This window comes from Cervus elaphus, chromosome 33 (genome assembly GCF_910594005.1).
Source record: "Cervus elaphus chromosome 33, mCerEla1.1, whole genome shotgun sequence".
Taxonomy (NCBI): Eukaryota; Metazoa; Chordata; class Mammalia; order Artiodactyla; family Cervidae; genus Cervus; species Cervus elaphus.
In genome coordinates, this window is record NC_057847.1 from 44,120,531 (window position 1) to 44,147,072 (window position 26,542).

Here is a 26,542-nt window from a genome sequence, read left to right on the forward strand (position 1 = left end):
AGTTTTTTTTAAATCACAGTTTTCTATATACAATTATATATTAACAATATGCTTGTATAAAATGAGTATAGTTTTAGCTAAGAATTTTTTATGTTTTCAAAATTCCTCTTAAAGAGAAAATTATTTTGTTATTTACTTAAAAAAATTGTCATCAAGGGCTATTCAAATAAGAATCTACATTTATTCTCAAGTATAATAAAAAGATCATTTTTAGGTCAACTAGAGGTTACTGCATTCTAGAGTATCTAAGTACTATATGTGTAAGAAGTTTAACAGATTAGTTGGAATTTTTTTTTAATTTAAAGCTACTCTTATCCTGCCATTTTAATTTTTAGTCATTCTTAATATGCACAGAAATTACCAGGCTCATAACTGCTCATTAGGAAGTCAATGGTTAGAACTATATTAAGCGGCTGATGACCCATGCCAGCTAATAGTACACAGTGATTATCTGTTGAACTTATCATTTACTATTATCACTTCAGTTTTATTTTAATGTAATAAAAATGAGATAATGAATTGTACAAAGATCATAGCTTCTGTTGAGAACAGTATCACACAGAAGAAGTGAATATCAGGAAACTTCTCAATTTATTTATATCAATCTGCTCTTTATCATCAAAAGTCTGAGCAGGTCAGAGGGTGATCTAGATGGTGGAGTAAGAGGACCCTGAACTCATCTCCCAGAGACAAACCAAAATTACAGCTATTTGCATAACGACTATCTATGGGAAGGACCAGAAGACTAGCAAAAAATATTTATTCCAACTAAAGACATAAAGAAGGAACTAAATAGTATGACTCACAGACTTAGAGGAAAAAATTTATAGTTAACTGAGTGGGAAAGAGAAATAGACTGGGAATTTGTGGTTAACATGTACACACAGTTATATTAATATTTAAAATGGATAACCAACAAGGACCTACTGTATAGCACAGGGAACTCTCTACTCAATATTCTGTAATAACCTAGGCAGGAAAATAATTTGAAAAAGAGTAGATACATGTATATGTATACCTAATCACTTTGCGGTACACCTGAAGCACAATATTGTTAATCAGCTGTGCTCCAATATACAATAAAAATTTAAAAATAAGAAACCACAATAAGATTAGTAGGAATGGTGGAGACAGTATAGTTATGACCCAAACTTTCAGGGTTGGTAACCCACAAATGGGAGGGATATCACAATGATAGAAGTTTTCTGGAAGGAGTGAGGGGTCTGAACCTCATGTTGAGCTACCTAGCCCAGGGATCCCACACCAGGAACATGAGCCCCTAGAATGTCTGGCTTTGAAAACCAGCAGGGCTTCTGTTCAGGGAAGTGGGAGGGCTATAGGAAACAGACTTTTCTGTTAAAGGGTTTGTGCAATCTCTCACAACCTGAATCAGCATAGAAGCTGCAGTTTGAAAGGAGCCTGGGTCAGACCCACTTGCTAATCCTGGAGAGCCTTCTGGGGATGAAGAAGGACACAGCCACCGGAGGCAGCTACTTTGGAGAGCTCATTTTACTGCTGTATTCCTATTGCTGGCAAGTGACATTTTGAAATCCTACCTCCACCCTTAAAGTGCCAGGGACTTACCTGCCCACCAGTGGACCAGCACTAGCCCTGATTTCCCATGGCATGCACATATCTGAGCGGGGACTGGGCCATGCAGACCAGCAGGCCAGCACCAGTCCCATGACCCCCCAGACCCCACAGTCAGCCATGTTGGCACCTGGCCTGGACCATCAGTGGGCTAGCTCCAAACCTGGCATCCTTGGGCATCAGCCAGTCACTTCAACACCTGGCACTGCCCACCAGCAGGCAGGAACCCGTCCTGCACCCCACTGGGCTCTGTAGCTTGCCACGCCCTACCCACTAGTGGGCCAGTAGCCACCACACCAAGCAAGGCCTGGCAGTTAACAGGCCTAAATAAGGCCACATTTCAAAGACTGAAAGACATAACCCCTTCAATACCTAGAAATAAACACAGAAAATTAAGATGAGGCAAGAGAGGAATATGGTCCAAATGAAGGAATGAGACAAAATCAAAGAAAAATGAAGATAAATAACCTCCCTTACAGAGACGTCAAGGTAATAATCATAAAGATGTTCAACAAACTTGGGAAAATAATGATTGAATATGGTGCAAATTTTAATAGAGTTAGAAAATATAAAGATTCAAAATGAGCTGAGAGTATACTAACTGAAATAAAATATATACTGGAAGGAATCAACAGTAGATCAGATGATACAGAGGATAATATCAGTGAACAGAGTAGTAGAAATCAATGAAGCTGAACAGAAAAAAGAAAATATGCTGATAGTTTGTGACACTTTTGTGAAAACATCAAGTATACTAATATTTGCATGATAGGAGTCCTAAGAGGAGAAAGGGTAAGGGATCTTACCTGAAGAAATAATAGATGAAAACTTCCCAAACCTGGGAAACACACATCTAGATGTAGTAAGCACAGAGTGTGCCAAACAAGATGAACTCAAAGAGGTCCACACCAAAACAGTTTATAATTAAAATGGCAAAAATTAAAGAGCATACCTTCACAGCAAGAGAAAAACAATTATTTACATTTTAAAAGGAAACTCCCATAAAGGCTATCAGCTGACTTTAGCAGAACATTGCAGGCCAGAAGGGTGTGGCATCCTGTACCCAAACTGATGAGAGGAAAACAACTATAATAAAGAATTTTCTACTTAGAAAGGCTACCATTCAGTCTTGAAGGAGAGAGAGAGAGTTTTACAGAGAAGCAAAAGCTAAAATAGTTTAGCACCATTATAGTGGCCTTGTAAGAAATGGTGAAGAGACTTCTATAAGTAGAAAAGACTAGAACTAGAAACATAAAAATTACAAAAGGAAAAATCTCATTGGTGAAGGCAACCACAGAGTAAATCAACCACTTCTAAATCTAGTAGGAAGGTTAAAGTAGTAAAGACAAATGTAGTAAAACATCTATGTACACAATAAGTAAAGGATATTTAAAACAAAAAAAGTGTAAAATATGTCACTAACATTAAACAGGAAGGGGGAGTAAAAATATAGCATTGTTAAAATGCATTAAAACTTACGAGATCATTAACTTAAGATATTTATATATATACCCTGTTATATATGAACTTCATACTAGCCACAGATCAAAAACCTAGAATACATGCACACACAAAACAAAGGAATTCAAACATTACACTAGACATAGTTATCAAATCACAGAAGAAAGGAAGCAAAAAGAACTACAAAAATAACTACCAGAAAACAATAAACAAACTGTCAGTATGTACATACCTACCAGTAATTACTTTAAATGTTAGATGGACTAAATATGCCAATGAAAAGACTATAACAGAGGACTAAAAACAAAAACAAGACACCTATATATGCTGCCTATAAGAGACTAACTTCAAATTTAGAGACACATAGTAAAAATCTTTCCTTTATATTTTCTATCCTTCATAGTATGCTTAGAGATCCCCAGATATATATATAAAGTCCAGGTGTATTTTCTTTCATGCTTAAATTTTTTCACTTCATGTTTTTCTTTTAAAATTCTACTATGCATGCGTGTGTGCTAAGTCGTGTCTAACTCTTTGCGACCCTTATGGACTTCAGGCTGTCAGGCTCCTCTATCCTGGATATCTCTATCGTGGATTCTTCAGGCAAGAATACTGGAGTGGGTTGTCATGCCCTTCTCCAGGGGATCTTCCCAGCCCAGGAATTGAACCCACGTATCCTGCAGCTCCTGCATTGCAGGGCAGATTCTTTACTGCTGAACCACCAGGGAAGCCCAAACTCGACTATAGACACTCATATACATTTTCTCATTAAATCTCTGTCATACCCCTATCTGTTATTGTTTTTGTTTGTTTGTTTAAGGATGAAAGAATTGGAGCTTTAAAAGATTAAATATGCTCAAGCTTGCTTAGAAAATATCAGGAGAGGATTAGAAGTCATTCACATCCATCTTATATCATAGTCCAAGCTCTTGCCCATTCTACTAGATTTAAAAAAAAAAAGAGAAAAAAACTGGAGAAATTTAGAAACCTGTATAGAGATATCTTTCCTTGGATGGTAGTACACAACGTGGTAATTATTCATTCCTTGAAGAGTAGATTCCACCTGGCAAATTCTGCCAGTCCTAACAGATCAACATGATCCAAGATCTAGGATGAACTTGAATTCATAGAAATAAATGATCAGTAGTGACATAATTGGGAGTTATTTTATCGACCTGACAATTAAGTGCAAGCCAGAAGGTCTCAGTGTGCAATTGAATGATCAACTAAAATATTTCCATAAAATGCTACCCAAATTTTGTACTATCAGTCCCTCATTCTGCAGGATGCTGGATATAATTATTTCTTCAGTTTCAGGACACATATAATATTATTATTATTATACCTTCTCTGAAGTGAGTTTTTTTTATAGTAAATGGGATCTTACAATTGCTTGAGGGGAGAAGACACTGTATTGCAGCTGACACTACTTGGACATGTACAAACTTGTTTTTCTTATTGCAGCCAATTACAGTTTTAGTAATTAATGTAAATTTTAATAAGCATTTAAATACATCTTGATTGTTGTCTAAAAACTTTAATACTTCTGGTAAGATCGAGAAAGTACTAAGATGAAAATTTAGTGAATGATTTTAGGGACTTCAAGGAAAATCCCAGGAATAATAATATTTTAAGAAACTCACATTATCAGTCATCTTCATGGTACTGAGAATGACAGTTGATGGCAAGCACGTAGAGAGCAGCAAGTCTTTATTGAAAAGTGATTCTAAAGAGTCAGTTTCCAAATGTGAAAAACTTGCTTGACCAGTTTATTTTGTTTATTTAAAACAAATTCTGTGTAGTACAAGAATGACATGATCAAAAAGCTATCTGAACAGTTTATGTCTGAAAGAATTCCTGTAATAGGGACAAAATAATTTTAAGTGAAAAGGAAGTGATACATTGTAAAGTGGAGACTTTATCTTAGTGGCATGTAAGAAAATGATCTTTAAATGATGAAAGCTTAAATTAGATGAAATATATTAAACATTTGGAAGAGGAAATGGCAACCCACTCCAGTCTTCTTGCCTGGAGAATCCCATGGACAGAGGAGCCTGGAGGGCTAGAGTGCATAGCGTCGCACAGAGTTGGACACGACTGAAGCGACGTAGCATATATTAAACATTTGTTAGCTTGTCATTTTTTAATAGAAACAATGAGTTAAATTCAAACAAGTATCTTTACTACAAGACTTCTTATAACCTTTATTGTGTTACAGTGCATTTTGGAAATCTAAAGTGATATTTCCCAAATTTAACTATCCTTTCCCCCAGATTTTATGATAAGAATACTCCGTGGAAAACATTTTGAGAAATATGACTATATTGTATTCCCTTTAAGCAAAAATACTAGTCATTCACAGACATAAATTGATCCTTTTAGAGAAAAACTTTCATGGGGGGAAATACTATATGCTTTTCAATTTTTTTCATCAGCAAGTTTCCATTGCAAGTTTGTTAATTAAACCAAGACAGTGATAGTCAGTACAGCACATATATTTGTTGATGGGTATATTTATGTTCAGTTCCTAGAACTGTACCTAGTGCCAATAGTCAGTCTTTAAATATCAATTATACTCATCTCTGACACATGCTGTCTCTTCCCCCATGTTCATTCCCTATCAGTCTCTCTCACTTTCTCCTGTGTAGGAAGTATATCTTAGGAACTCTCCTACACTGCTGGTGGGAATGTAAATTGATACAGACATTATGGAGAACAGTATGGAGTTTCCTTAAACTAAAAATAGAACCCCCACATGACCCAGCAATCCCACTTCTGGGCATATAACCAGAGAAAACCATAATTTGAAAAGATACAGGCATCCTAATGTTCATTGAGCACTATTTACAATAGCCAGGACATGAAAGCAGCCTAAATGCCCATTAACAGAGGAATGGATAAAGAAGATGTGGTACATATGTACAATGGAATATTACTCAGCCATAAAAAGGACAAAATATTGTCTTTGCAGCAACATGGATGGACCTAGAGATTATCATAGTGACCTAAGTCCAGCAGCAAAAGATGAAGGTACAAATGAACTTATTTACAGAAGAGAAGTAGAGTCATGGATGTAGAAAACAAACATGGTTACCAGGGGGTAAGGGGTGGGAGGGATAAATTGGGAGATTCAGATTGACATATACACACTACTATATATAAAACAGATGACTAATAAGAACCTGCTTTATAGTACTAGGAACTCTACTCAATACTTTGCAATGGCCTATTGGGGAAAGAACCTTAAAAAAAGTGGATATATGTGTATCTATAACTTATTCACTTTGAATCACCTGAAACTAACACAACATTGTAAATTAACTATACTCCAATAAAAATTTTAAAAAGAAGTATTTCTCTATTTAAGAAGTAAATAGTAAGTAGTACAACTCTTATTTACTTTCATGACTTAAAATGACTGCAGGGGCTTCCCTGATGGCTCAGTGGTAAAGAATCTGCCTGCCAGTGCCGGAGACTCAGGTTCCATCTCTGGTCCGGAAGATCCCACGTGCCGGGGAGCAGCTGAGCCTGTGCTCTAGAGCACGAGAGCTACTTAAGAAATAGAAACTGAAAGTGGCCCATTTTCAAGGACAGCTAGCCTAGGGCTGCCGCCTGTGGGGTCGCACAGACTCGGACACAACTGAAGCGACTTAGCAGCAGCGGCAGCAGCCTAGAGTGATGACCTGCTGATGTTATAGCTCCTAAGATACTTGTGCCAGAAAATCCAGACAAAGGGAGAGTAATAAATCCAGGTGACTTCCTCCGGAAGATTGTTAGCCTCATAGTACTCAGCCAGTGAGGACTGGGAGGGGGGACTTGCATGCTGATAGGCTAAAAACCCCATTGCAACAACTCTAGTGTGCCTTCCCACCAGACACCTGATCTTGCAAGACCGTCCTTAAAGCCTCGCTTCTTGGTGCAGCTCATGTCTCCAAGTCTGTTCCTTGAGTTTGGGCTGGTGAGCTTTATCTGCCACAGCTGCAACTACTGAGCCTATGTGCCACAACCACTGAAGCCCGTGTGCCCTCGAGCCTGCGCTCTGAAGCGAGAGAAACCTCCAGAGCCACTGCAGTGAGAAGCCCATGTACCACTAGGAACGGTAGCCCCTGCTCACTGCGACTAGAAAAAAGCCTGTGCAGCACCAAAGACCTAGCATAGCCAAAAATAAATAAATAAAAGTTTTTTAAAAATTGCTGCTTAACACTTACTAAAAGAGGTGAGACAGAAAGAGACAGAAAAGAAATAATTGTATGCAATATTTGGCTCCAGAGTGTTTCATTAACAAAGAACATCATTAACAGTTTTAAATATTTAAGTGCATTTTCCTAGTCTGTATTTTGTCAGCCTTGTCTGCAAAGCCAACTGGAAATGTAATTATGTTTTTGGATTGTGAGTTATTGGGAGGAAAAAAGCAAACTTTTACTAACATGACTCAGGAAGACTAGTGTGAATTGGTTAGTACATTTGATAAACTAAAGCGATACCTGAGACTGTATTGTCAAGCACATTTCAAACAAATATTAAGTACTCATAGTCAATTCTTGGTTATTTAGGCTAACAAAATGTAAGCCTACTATATATATATGTGTGTATATATATATATATGTATGTGTATATATATGACTTCTATATCTTTTAAATATTTATTCAGCAAAGGAATATACTTCTGACTATATAGTAATATGATTAAAGGAAATTAAGAACACAGTGGTTTACTTAGAGACTGATTATCACTTCCTGGGTTTGAATTCTGCTCTGCAGTATACTAGATGTGTGATATTGAGCTATAATGTAACCTCTTAGGCCTAGTTTTTCCTATATTCGATGGGCATAATAATAGTATCTTCCTCAGAGTGTTAATGTGATTATTAAATGAGTTAACATGTAAAACACTTAAACAGTTCATGATACATAGTAAGTTCCCGTAAGTGTTACCTATTATGCTTGCGGTTGTTTTACTGTGGATCTGCACCTCAAGCGGTACATCAACCCCGCATAGAAGACCAGGCTAGTTACTCTCTGAGCCTGTGCACTTCTATTGTGTACTAGATGAATGGTGTGGGAAATCAACAACTTAACTATGACCCTGATGCCCTTTCAGTGAGAAGCATAGCATACATCACTTCTAAGACTTCTCAGAATAGTACTCCTGCAGGTATAATTTAAGACCTCTATCCAAGCATTTTTTCTAACCCCAAAGTACTAGGAAAATGAAGTTGAAGCTCCACACGTCTCTGCACTTTACATTTTCCTCTCAGGTTTGTACATTATGGTGATTTTGACACATATGTCATACAAGAAAAACCACAAATTCCATAATTACAGTTTTTCACTTAAGAAGATACACTAATAATAACAGTAGGAATTCAGATTAAAAGAAGAAAAATTATTTTCAGAGAAGATGCCTTTCTGTTTTGAAATAAAAATTATAAAAATATTCTCAACTCCCACTGTTAACAAATTTCCCTCTTCTGTTTTGAACTACTACAAATGAGTGAGCTGAAAAGGCTACAGGAGAATCATTAGTTACCTCTGGGACACTGTGCACTCTTACTGTGGGGCAACCCAAGACAAAAATTTCAATAAGCATGAGTTTGACTTATGATTTGGGTGAAAGATAGAGTAACATATTGCCCCTGGATTTCCTATGCAATATTTACCTTCTAGCACCAGCCATGTCAGAGACTTGACAGTGAAAGCAAACCAAAGTTTATTGCATACATAGGATACAGTTCACAAACCAGACTTAACACTGCTTAATAGGAGAATTTCTCAGCAGTTATTGAGGAAGGGGTAACATTCAGTAATGATGAAAATAGGCCAAGTGTGTCAGCTGTACTATTGTGATTTTAAAATATTCTTCTACATTATAGTCTAGTACTCTATAACACAGAGAATTCTAACATGCCTGTCTCTCTTTTTCAGAGCTTTGTATTTTTCTTAGGATGTCATTGGTCTGAGTCTGTACTACCATCTAATTCAACAAACCCTCTGGGACCATAATGGGACCAGTTGGGCAGCTGAAGGAGAAGGCAGAATGCCAACATCTTGAAAGGAATAGCATGTGTATAATGTAGTTGTTTCCTGGTGAGGGTTTGATTTTTCTAGGGGAAAGAAAAGCATTTTGAATCGTACCATAGCTGTGTTATTCAAATATACAAACTGAAGAATATCAGGAGTGTTTCTTAAGTTATAAATAAACTTGCGAATGTTGATTTAAGTATCTCACATTATTTCTCCTGTCCTCTGCCTTTGCTTGTTGCAAAAAGGTTAAAACATCAAAAATCATTTGATCAAAAAATAAAGGTGGTAGTTACTGAAAACTCTGGGGAAAAAATTAAAAATGCAGCAAAAACTTACTGATTTACAATTGTATAAAACCACAAACCACGACTTAAAGTCACTCAGTCGTGTCTGACTCTTTGCGACCCCATGGTCTATACGATCCATGGAATTCTCCAGGCCAGAATCCTGGAGTGGGTAGCCTTTCCCTTCTCCAGGGGATCTTCCCAACCCAGGGATCAAACCTAGGTCTCCTGCATTGCAGGCAGATTCTTTGCCAACTGAGTCAGAAGGGAAGCCCATAGAACCACAAGATTGCATCAAAATTATAACTGAGGTAGAATTGACCTTTCATTGACCTTTCCAGAAAGCTAACTGGACTCACATGAAGTTGCACAGCTGATACATGAAAGAGCTCACATTGGAACCTGTGTCTCTTCCAGTTCAGTGCTTTTTTTTTTTCCCCTTCACCCAGCATGTTTTCATTGTTTCTCTCTCTGTGTTATATACTGTGTTGGGTGATAAAGTGTTGAACAAAAACTATATCACAGTTTCTTCCCTCATAACTTAGTAGTTAATAAAGTAACCTATACAAATGAAAATTACCAAATGTAAACTACAAATGTATCTCAGAGATGGTCAGGGTATAAAAACACAGAATAGGCAGCTGATCCACTGGTGTAAAGAAGAGAGGTAAGGAGGCTTCTCCAAGGAAGAGAGCATTGAGCTAAAATGTTAATGAATTATGGATGAGATGAGACAGTGAATTGGGTTGGTGTTACACCAAAATGCCATCTGGTTTTATTTTTTAGGAACACTTAGGGAAATAAAAGTTGTTTTTCTTTGGCCACTACCAAGGGTGAGTCATTTCTTTATTTCATAATTATTTTCTGGGACAAATAGACTCAGATGGCCCTGACGGTCCATACTTCCTGTAATTCGGGCCACTGTGTGGCCTCTCTTCCTTGAGTGTGGGAAAAACCTGTGACTGACTTCTAACCAAGGGACTCCACTCAGGTGATGGTGTTGCGTTAAGATTGTAACTTAACATCTTGCTAGCATGTTTCCTATTGTCTCTCTCCCTGTTGGCTTTGGTAAATTAAGCTGCCTTGTAAGCTACCGCATGCAGTGTCTAGATGGAGAACAGCACGTGGCATGAAACTGCTGGCAAGACCAGCAAGGCACTGCCCCTCTCTCTCTGACCGTCTGCCAGGAATTAAATTCTGACAATCGTGTGAACTTGGAGGCAGATCCTTCCCCGCCTGGGCCTTGAGATGAGACAGAACCCTGATTTGTTGACCGTTGCCATGTGAGAGGCCCTGAAGTAGGGGACCCCATTAGGCCTTAGCCAGACTGTTGACCTGCAGGACATGTGAGATAATAAAATATGTGTGGTTTTAAGCCACTAGGTTTGTGGTAATTGATCACACATCAATAGATAACTAGTCTATTGCCTTTTTGAGTTGTTTGATACTATTTGAAGTATCTTCTTTTTGATACGGCATTAAGGCCTCTAACATTTTATAAAATTTCCTAGAAGACCAAATATTTTGAAATTATTTAGATCATCATTTACTTCTTATTATATACTGTTGAAAAGTCTCTTAAAGTTGAAAATTTGAAAGTATCAATGCATGATCCATTTAGGAATTATATAATAAGGAAGATATTCTACCACTATTTTTCTGAAATGTCATACTGTAGTCTAAAAAGCATTAGGTTGAAAACTAGACCAATAGAGATATAAATTATTAATTTCAGTATTGAATGTGTTAATGATCCACCTGAGTATGAATTCCAGTCCATACTATAATAGCCATATGAACTTGAATAAACTACTTGTGTAAGGTTCAGTGGAAATAATAATTGTAACTTCATCAAATTATTGTGAAAAAATGAGGTATTGTATGCAAAGTACACTGGCACAAAGAGAGAGTTTAAATATTTTAACTATTGTCAAAAAATTATAAATGCCTTTTGTTCAGTTATATAAACTATGCAGTCAAGTATTTCATAATCTAATAACAGATTACAGTCTCATTTCACTTTTTGAAATTTTAGATGAGAGTGAGAAATTTTTAAAAATATAATTACATCTTTCTGCTGGCTTGAAAACAGTTTAGAAAAATTTTCAGTGATTTGAGTCATGGATTAAGATATTTGCTACTTCACATAACAGTCATTAGGACTGTTTTATTAATAGTTTCGCAGGGCCCACCAGTCTTAATCCATTTAATCTTTTTTATGTAGTCCTCACTCTTGTATTTTTTCCTTCTTACCCAGTGCTTTTACTGAGTTAAGAGTAACTCTGCAAGGCAGTATTACCAAATTCATCACAAATTTTTAAGAACATTAAAATTGTATGGTTATTATATGGTATAATTATAGACTTTGTTTGACAATAAACCAAGCTGTTTTCAACATTTACAGAATAAAGACACTGCAGGACTTGAGTGATAGTAGGTAATTAGGTACTATTTAGTAATTATTAACACATCAGTATGCTTTTACATTGAATATCTATTTCAAGTTTCTTTCAGAAATATAGCGTGAGAATCCAACAGCCTTCTAAGGACCTGAGAAGTGGGAGAATATTATGTTAATAGACCAAAGATGAATTACTTTAAAATTATTTGCACTAAAGCAATGTTTTAACTTCACTCATAGCTTCATAACTCGTTTCTACCCTTAAAGATGGTTAATAGTAACATCAACAAAAAGTTAAGAACATGTGCTCAAACCTTGTTAATAAAAATCCAATTTAAAGCTTTTTTAAAAAGGAGGAAAAGCTACATGGCATTTTAGATGGTGGGTTTATTTTATTAGGACATTCTGTTAGTCCTCAGCCAATACAACATATGTTTTATTATCACACATAAATACAAATTTTTTCAACTGTCCTACCAAGATGGGCAAATTACTAAAATTTAGGTGGTTTTCAAAAGAAAAATGTTGCTAATGTAGTTTTGTTTTCTGTTTTAAAAGAGCTAGGTTCAGTATCATCTATTAAACATACATTATATATTTCCAGCCACATGTTACATGCTCTCTGAAATTACTGCTATTATAATAGTCCCATTTTACATAGCATAATAAATCTTCATAACACTGGGCATTTATCATTCTTTTAAAATCAAAATTTATCAAATTTTAAGTGCAGAGAGAAGATTCTTAATTATGTAAGACAGTGTAAAGATATGAAAGAATGGTGCATATCAATGGTTAATCAGAGAAAAATTCTGACTTTGTAATACATAACTTTAATACCTTTTTAATACAAGAAATCATTGCAACCAACCTGTCCCTTAAATTATTTAACATAAAAACGGAAATAAAATTTTCATGCATGTGTAAACTATATTAGATTAGGAAACTACAACAGAGAAGCTGAATGATAGTTTTGAAGTACTGAATATGTTAATGGTCCATCCGAGTGTGAATTCCAGTCCATCACATACTAGCCATATGAGCTTGAATAAACTACTTTACTTGTGTAAGTTTCAGTGGAAATAATAATTGTAACTAATTCATAGAATTATTGTGAAAAAATGAGATATTGTCTACAAAGTAGAGTTAGTGTCAGGCTTTCTTATTACAAGGAAGTTCATGAAGAAGCCATTCTCTGTAACATAAAATATTAGTTATATACACACTTCTAGATTATCTCAAGAGAAAACATATCTCAGATCATTCATAATATAGCCCCAGGAGAGTGCAATATCATTTGGGACAAATAATTTTAATCTGAACATTGAGCAGGTGTAGCAGAGAAACCTCCTGTTTTGATCTTTGTGAGCCTCTTGAACAGGGATAGGATTCTTTTACAGAGAATGTATTCCCTGTGTCAGTTCCCTGGACAGGAAACTGGAGGTGAGATGGTCATTGGATCTGAAATTTGAGTAGTCTACTTGGGTTCAAGGGTACTCCCAGATTATGGTGTTCCAGCTAAAAAGGGATGTTGAAAGGCTGACATGTCCTTAGAGACCTCTGAGCATCAGCAAGAGGCCACTGTACCAGGATGCTCATATCACTGCAGTTTCTCTGTGAGGCCTGTCTTGACCACCCTATTAAAATAGCCTGACCATTCCACCTAGTTCCCTTTCATTATCTACTGATATCTTTAGCTGCTATCATAATCACACATACTACTTATGTATCTCATTAACTTTTTCTTCAGGCTACAAGGTAAGCTCATAAAAATAAGATTTCTGTCTGTCTCATGTGCATCGACATCCTCAGGACCTAGAAGAAAGCCTGGTGTATGTTAAATAATGAATGTTATGTGAATGCGTGAATGAACTATTCCTTTTAAGTCAGATGAACTACTTCTATATGACTTCTTATTTCCTTTGTAAGGTTTCCTTTAAATAATTTAAGGTTAATGTATAGACTAAAGTTGCAAAGTGATTCTTCCTTTGTTGTTAAATTTAGAGGGTCTGGGCTTGATTTTTTAGTGGACTAACTGCAAAGAAATGACCTCTCAATCAAATGCCAAGAAATTTTCTACTTTAAAGAACAAAAAATTCTCAATATCAATGAACATTTGAGTGACAGATACATGAAAAGGTTGGTCACAGAAAGAGATAATGAACAGAACCCACAAAACTCAAAATGAGGAAAATACACAGAGGTAAAACAGATCCTTACTAAAGAGGAACTGTTACCACATCATTTTATAATTTAATATCTGTTACATATACTTAACAAGCTAATATGTATGTAAACATAAACTGTTTACATCACCTGTTATTCCCAGCAAATCACTGCACTGTCATCAAAAGTCCTACTTTAGGAAATCTTGCAGGTACACTCAATAACTTCATATCTTGATTGGGTAGGTCCTCACTTTCTAGTATAGTCCAGATTGTGGTGCTAAGAGTATTCAAAATGAAGTCTATCACAACCCTAACAGAATTCTACTTTACAAAAATATATTCTTTTCTAGGTGTGAAATTATATTCACTAATTTAGACAGGAAGGAGTTAGTTAAAACCATAGAGAATCCATCTGGGAATTCTTAAGACATTTGTTGTAGCTTAGGAGACACATCTTAAGCTTTTCTGCTTTATTTCTTCAGTCTAGCCTCATAGGATCATAAAAAACCCACAGATCTGTCTTAGATATCTATGAGTTTGAAGTAAGAAATTACGATTTACAAATTTTGTTTTATGTTACATGTAATGGCCATAGTCATAAACAGATATTCACCTGCCAACTCTTGCTCACTTTCATTCATTATAAAAGATCTTCAGTATGATTGTGACATAAGACCAGACACCCCAAAATTATGTTGTATGCACATCTGCATTCTATTAATTAGTTTTAAATAAAAGCTTTAAACACTTACATTCCTTTTAAGAATCCAACTCTACTGAGGAAAAAATGATCTTGACCTCCTTGTACTGACTCAGTGAAAGACTACAGAAAAGAGGTAGTATATAAATGATCTTAAACTGTATAAATATCCTCTAGTGTGCTTCAAAATAGGCCCCCAGAGGATCCCTGCTATTGCCCAATTGGGTAATGCAATGTATGAGCAAGTTGATATGTCATTAAGTAGTATTAGCTGAACTCAAAGTAGGGGCACTTTAATGAAGATGAGATTTGCTCATGAAAAGGTGCTTTTTAGAAATGAAAAAAATATGAAGTGACTATTTGTATAAAAACACACCTCATTTTTTATAATCGTCTTGACATTGTGGGAAAAGTTATTTTATAATGTATTTTCTCAGTAAATAAAACTTCTGTTGATTATACTACTGCTCTATATCACTTTTTCCAAATGGAAAGCCAAGCAAGTTATATATTTCTTTTGATTCCTTTGTGGGGACATAAAGTGGGGTTTATGTTTTGTAAAATCTGATTATGTTCATTAACCAACAGATTCTTGAAATAAAATGCCATTTAAAAGAATTATGAAACCTCTAAGTAGACATGTCAGGTTATACATTACCAACACCAAAAGAAAATCTACTGTTCGAAAGAACAGCATCAAAACATGTATATTATCTAGGGTGAAACAGATCACCAGCCCAGGTTGGATGCATGAGACAAGTGCTCGGGCCTGGTGCACTGGGAAGACCCAGAGGGATTGGGTAGAGAGGGAGGTGGGAGGGGGGATTGGGATGGGGAATACGTGTAAATCTATGGCTGATTCATGTCAAGGTATGGCAAAAACCACTACAATATTGTAAAGTAATTAGGCTCCAACTAATACAAATAAATGGAAAAAAAGAAAAAGAAAATCTACTGTGAACTCTCAAACTATTACTCAAAGAATCCAGTAGATGGAAGCCTTTCTCTTTTAAAACTCAAACTGCTTCCAGAGTATGCAATTGGATTTGCTATTCCTGCTGAAAGAGTAGCTGGAAATAGCTGGGGGAAAAAAGCACTTGCTCTCCTGAGAGCATATCAAAAAGACCACAATTTACCTGTTTTGTAAGTGGTTTGAAAATTGCATTATCAAAGTCAAGTTGTTTTGACCCCTATGAGGTGAACGAGAAGGGACAGAATAAATAAATAGTTGACTCCTGAAGCCAGGCTCTCAGTGGCTGCAATTTTGTTTGTCTTCCTGCATTACTGTCCACATTCTTGTTGCCCTTTCTCAGTGACACATTCCTTAGGCTAATGGTTACATCTGTTTCCTTACATTAGAGTTCTTTGGAGCAATCTTCAGATAAGCAGAAAAAGACATTCTGAATTAGGCTGTCTGGATGAGCAAAGGATTCTCCAGAAGGGTGAGGCTCACGTGCATGGCCGCCCTCTTTGTGCCTCTTTTTTCCCTTGTGTTTCAGACGGTAAAGATTCTGCCTGCAATGCAGGAGACCTGGGTTCAATTCCTGGGTTGGGAAGATCCCCTGGAGAAGGGAATGGCTACCCACTCCAGTATTCCTGCCTGGAAAATTCCTGCCTGGACAGAGGAACCTGGTAGGCTACAGCTCATGGGGTCACAAAGAATCGGACCTGACTGAGTGACTAACACTTTCACTTTTCTGCCTCTCTCAAACGTTGGTCACCTCTCCCTTCTTTCCAGATTCCTGAGCATTATCTCTGAGAACATCCATAGATTATTCTTACACTTGACTGTCCAGGGAATGAATCACTGCATTCTAAAGAATTGATCAGATTTAATCATTAGGTGAATTAAATCACGATTAGTCTATTAGATTGGTTATTTAGTTCTCTGTCTCTCTGAAATATGGGTTCCCAGGTGGCTTCGTGGTAAAAGAATCTGCCTGCCTATGCAGGAGCCATAGGAGATGAGAGTTTGATCCCTGGGTAGGTAAGATCCCTTGGAGGAGGAAATGGCAACCCACTCCAGTATTCTTGCTAATAATCCCACGGACAGAAGAGCCTGGCAGTCCATGGGGTCTCAAAGACTCAGATGTGACTGAGCATGCACATCCACTCTTTGAAAGATAATAAAAGCCAGGGTAATTTTAAAAATCTGGGTTTAGGGCATTCCCTTGTACAGTATTGAGTATTTTTTTACAGTTCAGATCTCAATATGGAATCTACACTTTGGCGTAAAAAAAAACACACCTTTTCTCTAATTCTAAAAGACGCAGTGGGATGGTGTTCTCATTTTTATAAGTTGAAGCAATTAAACTGTGGCAATTTGTGCAAGGACAGCCAGGATATTGAATCAACACCACCTTCTGTTCACTGAATTGCATTACAATTAGGTACTGGCTCCTCCACTTGTGTTTGTTAACTCAGTTTTGACATATACAGTTAAGCTTTGATTTAGTGCCTTATCTTTGGTAATGGCTTCTAACAGCTCTAACTGCTCATCACTTTTCCTTGTACTAATAAACAAGAGTCATCAGTTCATGTCTCACTGAAAACTCATTTAACCATCTCCTAAAGTTGGCTTAAAGCTCAACATTCAGAAAACTAAGATCATGACATCTGGTCCCATCACTGCATGGCAAATAGATGGGGAAACAGTGGAAACAGTGTCAGACTTTATTTTTCTGGGCTCCAAAATCACTGCCGATGGTGATTGCAGCCATGAAATTAAAAGACGCTTACTCCTTGGAAGGAAAGTTATGACCAACCTCGATAGCATATTAAAAAGCAGACAGTGGGAGGGGGGATCGGGATGGGGAATACGTGTAAATCTATGGCTGATTCATATCAATGTATGACAAAACCCACTGAAAAAATAAATAAATAAATAAAGGGGGGGAAAAAAAAAAGCAGAGACATTACTTTGCCAACAAAGGTCCGTCTAGTCAAGGCTATGGTTTTTCCAGTGGTCATGTATGGATGTGAGAGTTGGACTGTGAAGAAAGCTGAGTGCGAAAATTTGATGCTTTTGAACTGTGGTGTTGGAGAAGACTCTTGAGAGTCCCTTGGACTGCAAGGAGATCCAACCAGTCCATCCTAAAGGAAATCAGTCCTGGGTGTTCATTGGAAGGACTGATGCTGAAGCTGAAACTCCAATACTTTGGCCACCTCATGCAAAGGGTTGACTCATTGGAAAAGGCCCTGATGTTGGGAGGGATTGGGGGCAGGAGGAGAAGGGGACGACAGAGGATGAGATGGCTGGATGGCATCACCGACTCGATGAACTTGAGTTTGAGTAATCTTCAGGAGTTGGTAATGGACAGGGAGGCCTAGTGAGCTGTGATTCATGGGGTCGCAAGAGTCGGACACAACTGAGCAACTGAACTGAACTGATATACATTTAAGGACAAAAAAGCAACAAACTGAATTAAGACTTGAAAAGCAACAACTATAACAACTTCCCTATGTTAATAGTATGTAAGTGTCTTTCTTTAGCAGGAAGACATCTGGGTAAACTATTTGGTTGGTGTTTGCCTGTTACTGGAGCTTCACCGAGTATCTAGATGGTTCATGACAATACAGTTAAATAATATTCCAATTTGCAAAATGGAGGATTTCATCTAGCAGAGCCCAAATTTCTGTACTGCACAAGAACTAAGGAAGAAGAAAAGAGGAAAAGGGGGGAGGAGGCCAGAAATGAAGATAATACTCTGATATAATTGGTGAACTGTCTCAGCAGACACGTTGGGAGGTGCAACTCACAAAAAGTTTTGAGGAGCTATAGCTCAGGTGGATACTGCTATAGCCCCACAACTTAAGAGACCAAAAATGGCACTCGGGTGTATGAAATCTGCCTTAAACAAACAAAACAACTGATACATAAACCACACAGGGCTCTGAATATCTTTTTTCTTACACTCCATTTATAAATCCTTAAAAGTTATCAAAGCAGCACTCCTACCACACTTGTAAACCACTATTACAAGGCCCACGTGAGATTTATACCTAAGATGGAAAAGCATTTGCTGTTACCACTCTGTGTTCAAAACTAATTTTGTGTCTTTGACTCAGCTATTTTGTAAGACAAAGCAAGCTTTAAAAAATTAAAATGAAAAATTTAAACATAGGATGCTTGTTTATTTTAAAAGCAGGTATTTCTTGTCTTTTTGATGGCAGTCTTTCTGACAGGTGTGAGACAATATGTCATTGTGATTTTGATTTGTATTTCCCTAATGATTAGTAATGTTGAATCTTTTCATGTGCCTGTTGGCCATATCTGTATGTCTTCTCTGGAGAAATGTCTATTTAGGTCTTCTGCTCATATTTTAATAGGGTTATTTATTTTTTGATATTAAGCTGTATGAGCTATTCGTATGTTTTAGAAGTTAAGCTTTTGTTGGTCAACACTGTTTGCAAATATTTTCTCCGAGTCTGTAGGCTGTCTTTTTGTTTACCGTTTCCTTTGCTGTGCAAAAACTTCTAAGTTTAATTAAGTCCCATTTGTTTATTTTTCCTTTTGCTGCCCTTCCTTGAGGATACAGACTAAAATTATCACTAAGACAGATGTCAAAGAGCATGCTGCTTATATTTTCTTCTAGGTGTTTTACAGTTTCAAGTCTTACACTTAAGTCTTTAATCCATTTTGATTTTATGCATGTATACAGTATAAGAAAATGTTCTAGTTTCATTCTTTTACATGTAGCTGTCCAGTTTTCCCAACACTAATCATTGAAGAGACTGTCTTTTCCCCCTTGTATACTATTGCATCCTTTGTCATAGACTAATCAACCACATATGTATGTTTATTTCTGGACTCTCTGTTTTGTTCCATTGATCTGTGTGTCCGCTTTCATGCCTGTATAATACATTTTTGATTACTGTAACTTGAACCGTAGCACACTGTTGCTGGGAATGTAAATTATGCAGCCACTATGGAAAACAGTATGAAGGATCCTCAAAAAATTAAAATTAGAACTAGTACATGATCCAGGAATTCTACCTCTGGGTATTTATCTGAAGAAAATGAAAACATTAATATGAAAAGATATGCACCCCATGTTCACTGCAGCATTATTTATAATAGCCATAATATGGAAGAAACCTAAGTGCCCACTGACATGTGAATATATAAAGAAGATGTGGTGTGTGTACACACACACACACACATAGACACACACAATGGAATACTTCTCAGCCATAAAAAAGGATGAAATCTTGCCATTTGTGACAACGTGTAAAGAACTGAAGAGTGTCATGCCAGTGAAATAAGTCAGACATAGAAAGGAAAATACCACGTATTTTCAGTTACATATGGAAAATAAAAAACAAAAAATATAATAAAACAGAAAGAGACTCAGATACAGAGAACAAACTAATAGTTACCAGAGGAAAGAGAGGTGGGAAGAAGCACAAAATAAATGAAAGGGATTAAGAGGTACAAAATACCAGTTATAAATAAGTAATAGGATATAATGTACCATACAGAGGATACAGTCAATATTTTATAATAACTTTGTATGGTACATTTTCTATAAAAATATCAAATCACTACATTGTATACCTGAAACTAACATAATATTGTAAGTCAACTGTAGTTCAATAAATAAAATACAAAATAGGTATTGTTTTTATATAAGATTTTGAAGAAAAATCTAATGAGGGAGCTCTGTTCTCTCTCATTATCTTTGTGATCGTCAACAAGGAACATGACTTTTGGGACATTATTTTTTAGTAAATTGGGAGGAGGGAACTGGATTAAATGATTTTTATAATACCATTTAGGCTTTGAATTATAGAGATATAGATAGAATCGAAGAAAGGGACAGAAAGATTCTGGTGTTACTCAGATTTAAGTCTCAATTTAAATTGTGAGGACTTACATATAATACAACTACAATTTTGTCATGTCATTCCTGTGTTTAGTTTGACTACTAAAATAGCTAATTCAATGATTTTTTTCCCTTTTTAATTAGTATGTTTTCTCATGTTTTATGCCAGATGTCTTAGTCTCAGCACTAGCATCTGGTAATAAATTATAACTGGTGAAGCTCTATTATAAACTGAGGAATTCTTTTTGCACAGTGTTCGTTTTTCATAATGTTTTCATGATGCCAATTGACTTTGGCATTAAAATACTTTTTAAAACTAAATGTTTTGACTTTTTAAAACTAAGATTCAATTTTAGTTTATCTTAGTTCCTAGAAATAGTACTCTTAAAAAAGTTCTAAGATATTTTTGGACATATATTAATGTTTATATGAAAGAGAATCTTTTAACATATATTGAAAAGGAATAAAAAGTGTGACTCTTTATAACATTTTTATGATTTGATTCCACTTATAAAAGTCATTATCTTTTTTTAACATGGAGAAATGGATAGTCATTGTGCAAAGTTTCAGTGGAATCTATGGAAAGAAAGGATATACAGAAAATATACAGAAAAGAAAGAATGAAGTCATAATAATCAAGAATCCTTCTACCCAAAGTGAGCAAAATGAGAAATATTTTATCACATTTCTTTTTAATATTTATCATCTATATACTTTTCATCTAGCTGAAAATCTACTGTATTTTGCATTTTTGGTTTTATTTTACTTTGTATACAAAGAAATTTCCTAATAAAATACCCTGTAAATATTTTCACGTCTGCATGATAATCTATCAAATATAACATCATTTAGATACTCAGGTCCCTACTGTTGTCAGATATTATCCTGAACATTATTACAAATGACACTGTGAAAAATACATTTGTGAATAGATATTTGCATGAATTTTGTAATAACCTCTTCTTAATAGGGCTTCAGAGGAGATGGTGAATTCTTCCATACCCTAAGATCTTGAGATGAAATTTCAAGATTATTAGTTTGAGCAAATTCTATTCTCCTCCCTAAACAAACCAAGTTATTGTGACAGTAAAGCCTCACTCAATTTGATGACTCTTGGAAATTTTGAATCAAACCATCCATTTTATATAAATCCAAGTAATTTTTTTATAAACTGAAAAAAGGCTTATTTGTTTTTTATAAAGCCATTAATCTTTAGAATCTTTACAAAGATGCCTGGACCAAAAAGTAGCCTATCGTATCTGCCAATTTTGATGAAAGCACCTCTTCTTTTCTTTTATAATTTATCAAATTTGATTTTAGCTAATGGATTTTCATTCTTGTTTTATGTGTTTGTCTGGGTGAAGTATAAGCTCAAGTGTATGCTCTTAAACTCTGAAAAACTTTGTATTGAATAAATTGATCAGTCCTTTTTAACTAAGTATGGGATAGATGAATGTTTCTATTTTATACCCAGGCTCTTGATCATAAAGACCCCAAAAGACTAATGTTTCTATGGTAAATTAAAATTTATCCAAATAACTAACATGTATGAAGGCTATCTTTTAAAATTATTTTTTAAAAGATATTAAAATTTGAGACAGCTTTTAAAATTGCTTTTGAGAAAGCATTTTGTTTTTTAAATTAAGGACTTGTTTCATACCTTTTCCCCACTCAGGATCAGACTAGAGCTACAAATCAGGCAAATGTATTCCTCCAGTGATAGGAATAAAAATATCTACTCCTGCTAAGAGAAGATAAGATGCTTGAAATTATACAATTCCTGTCCCCTCTGGCTTCCTCAAGGACTTTCCTCTTGCTATTATTTATCTTTACCCTGAATCATCAATTTGTCCCTCTTTACTAGATCTTCTCATGAATACTTAAATATCCTCCAGTATTTCTGATTAAAAAAAATAGTCAAAACTACAATAATAATAAAAACAAATACTTTCTTGCTACACTGTCACCTTTCTGCTCTCTCTCACACAAAAGAACAACTCCAAAAACATCTTTTGATAAAGGTAAGTCATAAGGCTGGCAGCATATTAGAATTATCTGGGAATTCTTCAAAAATACTCATAGCTCCTAAAAATACTTCCAAGGTCCTCCATCTCCCTCTCAGAGGCTCTTTTATGATTGACTTGAGATTAGACTGGTCTGAGATCAGGTACTGGAAATTTCTGGAGTTCAACAGGTGATTCTAAGGTGACTCGGTTTATGGGTCTAGATTCTGTTTGCAATCCCACACTTCCCATTCCGTCTTCAGTCTTCTCAGAAGACTTCCTGCAACAGCACTCCACTGATTTAAGCAAGGCTAGTTGCCCACTTGCCCACTACCAAATATAATAGTCACTATTTATCCTCACTTTATGTTCTCAGCAGCTTTCCAGGCAAGTGATTATTCTCTTTCTGCCAGCTGATCTTTTCTTAGAGTCTGCAAACCACACTTCTCTGGCCTTGTTTCTATCTCAGCAACCACCCTAGATTCTCTTTGGTGCCTCCTCTTAGGCTTGCCTTCAACAAATTGTTGTGTCCTGAGATTCCATTCTGAGACTCTTTGTTTTCATCTAAACTTTCTCATAATCTCATTGAGTGCAATGGGTTTAAGTACTATACATATGCAGATGACACTCAAAATGTTAACATTAATCTTAATAATGTAAGATTTGAGCCCAACTGTCTATTTGACACCTACACTTGAATACCTCAGCAAGTCCAAGACAAAACTCCAGATTCAGCCCTACCGAACCTAAAACTGATCTTCTTCCAGTCGCTCCTTCTTAGCAAATGGCACTTCCAACCACCCAGTAGATCATAACTAAATAAATATAGAAAACTTTACTTCTATTTCTCCCACTGCTCCTCTCCATCCAGTTAGCAAGCCCTGTTGACTACCCCTGTGACATATATTAATTCAGATCACTTACACCCTCCTTCTTCTTCCTGTGTCAGTTGAAGCTACCATCAGTTCTTCTTTTGAATATGAAAGTAGCCTTCACACTGATTTTCTCGGTTATTCTCTTTCCCCTTTATTTTCAATATTCTACAGAGCCACCACAGTAATTTTTCAAAAATGTCAGTCAGACTTTAATATGCTTTACAAATCCTCCAATGAGTTCCCATCACTTAGGATGAAAGCAAACTCCTTAAAATAATCTAGAATGCCCTACATGACCAAGTCCCTTTCTACCACTCCACCTATATGTTATATCAATCCCTCCCTCACTAATTATGCCTCACTAGCTGCTACACGCTGATGACTCCCCAATTCATAAGTTCACACTCTAACCTCAAATATGACTATCCTGAAGATGTCTGTGTTAGTCACTCAGTCATATCTGACTCATTGCGACTCCATGGACTGTAGCTTGCCAGGTTCCTCTGTCCATGGGATTTTCCAGGCCAGAGTACTGAAGTGGGCTGCCATTCCCTTCTCCAGGGGTTATTTCTGACCCAGGGATCAAACCCAGGTCTTTTGCACTGCAAGCAGATTCTTCACTGACTGAGGTGGCGGGCAAGCCTGTTCTGAAGATACAGTCTTTAGAATGGCATTAATGTTAGGCAGGTCATAAATGTGGGGTCCTAATCTAATAGGGATTATAATCTTACAGATTTTATAAGAAGAGGAAGAGAGAGACAGAGGGAGAGATCTCACCATGCACCACAAAGAGGTTTAGAGCACATGGCAAGATGGCCGCTGCCTACCAGCCAAGAGAAAAGGCCTCAGAATGGAAGCTGTCTTGCTGACACCTTTATCTTGGACCACTCAGCCTCCAGAACTGTGAGAAAATAAATTTCTGGTGTTTAAACCACCCAGTCTATAATTTTCTGTTATAGCAGACTGAGAAAACTAAGACAAATTTTATTATTTTTCCTCAGAAATAACAAGCTCATCCTTATCTAAGGGTTTTGCACTTTGTCTCCTGCCATAAACATTCTCTCCCAGATTGCTGTATGGTGGCACCTATTCATTAGTTAAACGCCACTTTCACTGAGAAGTCTTCTTGAACCATTCAACCAAAAGCAGCTATCTCCTCTAATTGCTTTTACATTATTTTCTCAACATCACTTTGTCTTTGAAACTGCCCTATTTATTTTCTTACTTGTAAATTATTCATCTACTCCAGTAAATTTGAACTCTATGAAAGCTGGAACTGTGTCTAGCCTGTTCACTGTGGCATCACTAGTGTTTAGAACAATGTCTAGTATATAGTAGTAGCTTAATAGATGATTGTTGGATGAGTAAATATCTGGAACACAAACCAAAAATTAATAAAGCCGAAAGGCCTTGTTCAAAAGACAAATTCCATGATCTGGAAAATATTCAAGTGATGTGAAAGAGCTATCTGAGGTATTGATACAATGTTGGCAAACATGTAATAATTACAAAGAGGTCATTGACTTTCTTTCCTGAGAACTGGCACTGACTGGATAAAAATTTTTTATAGTCCTTATATACCTGATTTTTAAATAATTTTCACAACTTTCAGGCATATATGTATTATGAATTCCTTTCACTTAAGGAAACTGAAACTCATGTCAGTGAACCTTAATCTAAGTTACAAGTAAGGAAGCAGGATTTAGTGTGGTCTGTTTAATAAGTGTGTGCTCTCTGAACAGTGCCAGGTCACCTCTCTCAAAGTCCCTTTTCAATACAACTAGACACAATATTATCTGAAAGAAACTCAGTCTCAAGCATTTAGGGCTCCCCAAGGCAACATTTGCCTTGGATAAATTAAATACAACTTTCAAGAAAGTAAACTTGGTGGCCTTTTAAAGTCTTCACCAGATAGTCTACAATTCTAGAACTCAATGGAACATTCACCTGATCAATTGAGTACTGATTCCAAACAGCAAGATCTGCCCTTAGATGGAAGTGAAAGAAAACGGTACCCCTGTAGCATCTTGTTGCCCTCATCTCTTTAGCTTCCAGAAAGTTGTGGAGAATTTCCCGGATGTTACACTGAAGTTATAATGAAAATAGGCAAAATTTATTGAGCATTTCTTCTGTCCCAAGCCCTGTTCTATAATTGCATCATGTAAGTGTTACCTCTATTTTAGTAATGAGAAAACTCAGGTTCAGAGAAATCAACTAACTGGGAACCATCTGACAACAAAGGAATGAGGGAAACAGGAGTCAAGATGACAAATCTGACTTCAGAGTTCTGGCTCCTGTAGCCTCCACTTTAGGCCAACTCAAGCCATCTCCTTGACTCTGATTAGCTGAATACTGCAAAGTTAAAACTCAGTAAGTTTTTACTCCATAATGAAAACATGAAGTATTGTAATATCAGGGAAATATCTGACTGAATATCCTTCACAGAAGAATTTTTTTCACCCCACGTGAGCAGCACCCATGATTCCTTAAGAGAAAGACAGGTCTGCACTGGTTAGCCAGCCACTCACCCCGGGAGGGCTTTGCTAGTTTCTCAGTGTTGGCAGGGATTTCTATGTTGTGACCAGCTTTTCTGAGCAATACTGGCTTTTTTAATCATCTAATCTCCTACAGAAACAAGCTCTTATTAAAAACATCAGGGGAAAAAAAAAACTCATGTAGGCTTCTCATTATCAAGAAGTAATAATATGCTGTGGTAGCAAATGTGTGAGATTTTTCATCAGAGCCAGGAATATTTGTCACACGTATTATACAACTTATTACCCACTGAATTTTCTTGTAATCAAAGTGAATTCATAAGAGATAGACACAAATAATTCATTCTAGGAGGAAAAAAACCCCAAACATCCACATTTTAAAATTCATTCTTTCCCCAAACTCAATCTTTCCTATCTGTATTACTGGCCTATTGACTACTACAAGCTACTATTTCTCATTTTCTATTCAACCACATTTCAGAAAATATTATGAGAAACTCTGTTATCATAAATTTTCATGCTTTACTATTGAACTTTCTTTTTATCCCCCAGTATTTCCATTTCCCATGACAGATGTTTTCATCCTTAAATGCTTTTGTTCCATAATTATTCTACTTTGAGCAATTTTTTATCCATACTTGTCATTTAAAAATGTTTCTGGATCATCTCTACCTTTTCTGCTCTTGCTTTATCAATAGAGAAAATGACAAGGTCCT

The 26,542-nt window shown here is 36.2% G+C and overlaps 1 protein-coding gene across 3 annotated transcripts in view; it reads right to left on the reverse strand.

The window, feature by feature from the left end:
- GALNT13 (polypeptide N-acetylgalactosaminyltransferase 13) overlaps window positions 1-26,542 on the reverse strand; it is a 602,015-nt gene that overhangs the window by 60,219 nt on the left and 515,254 nt on the right. The window lies entirely within an intron of this gene.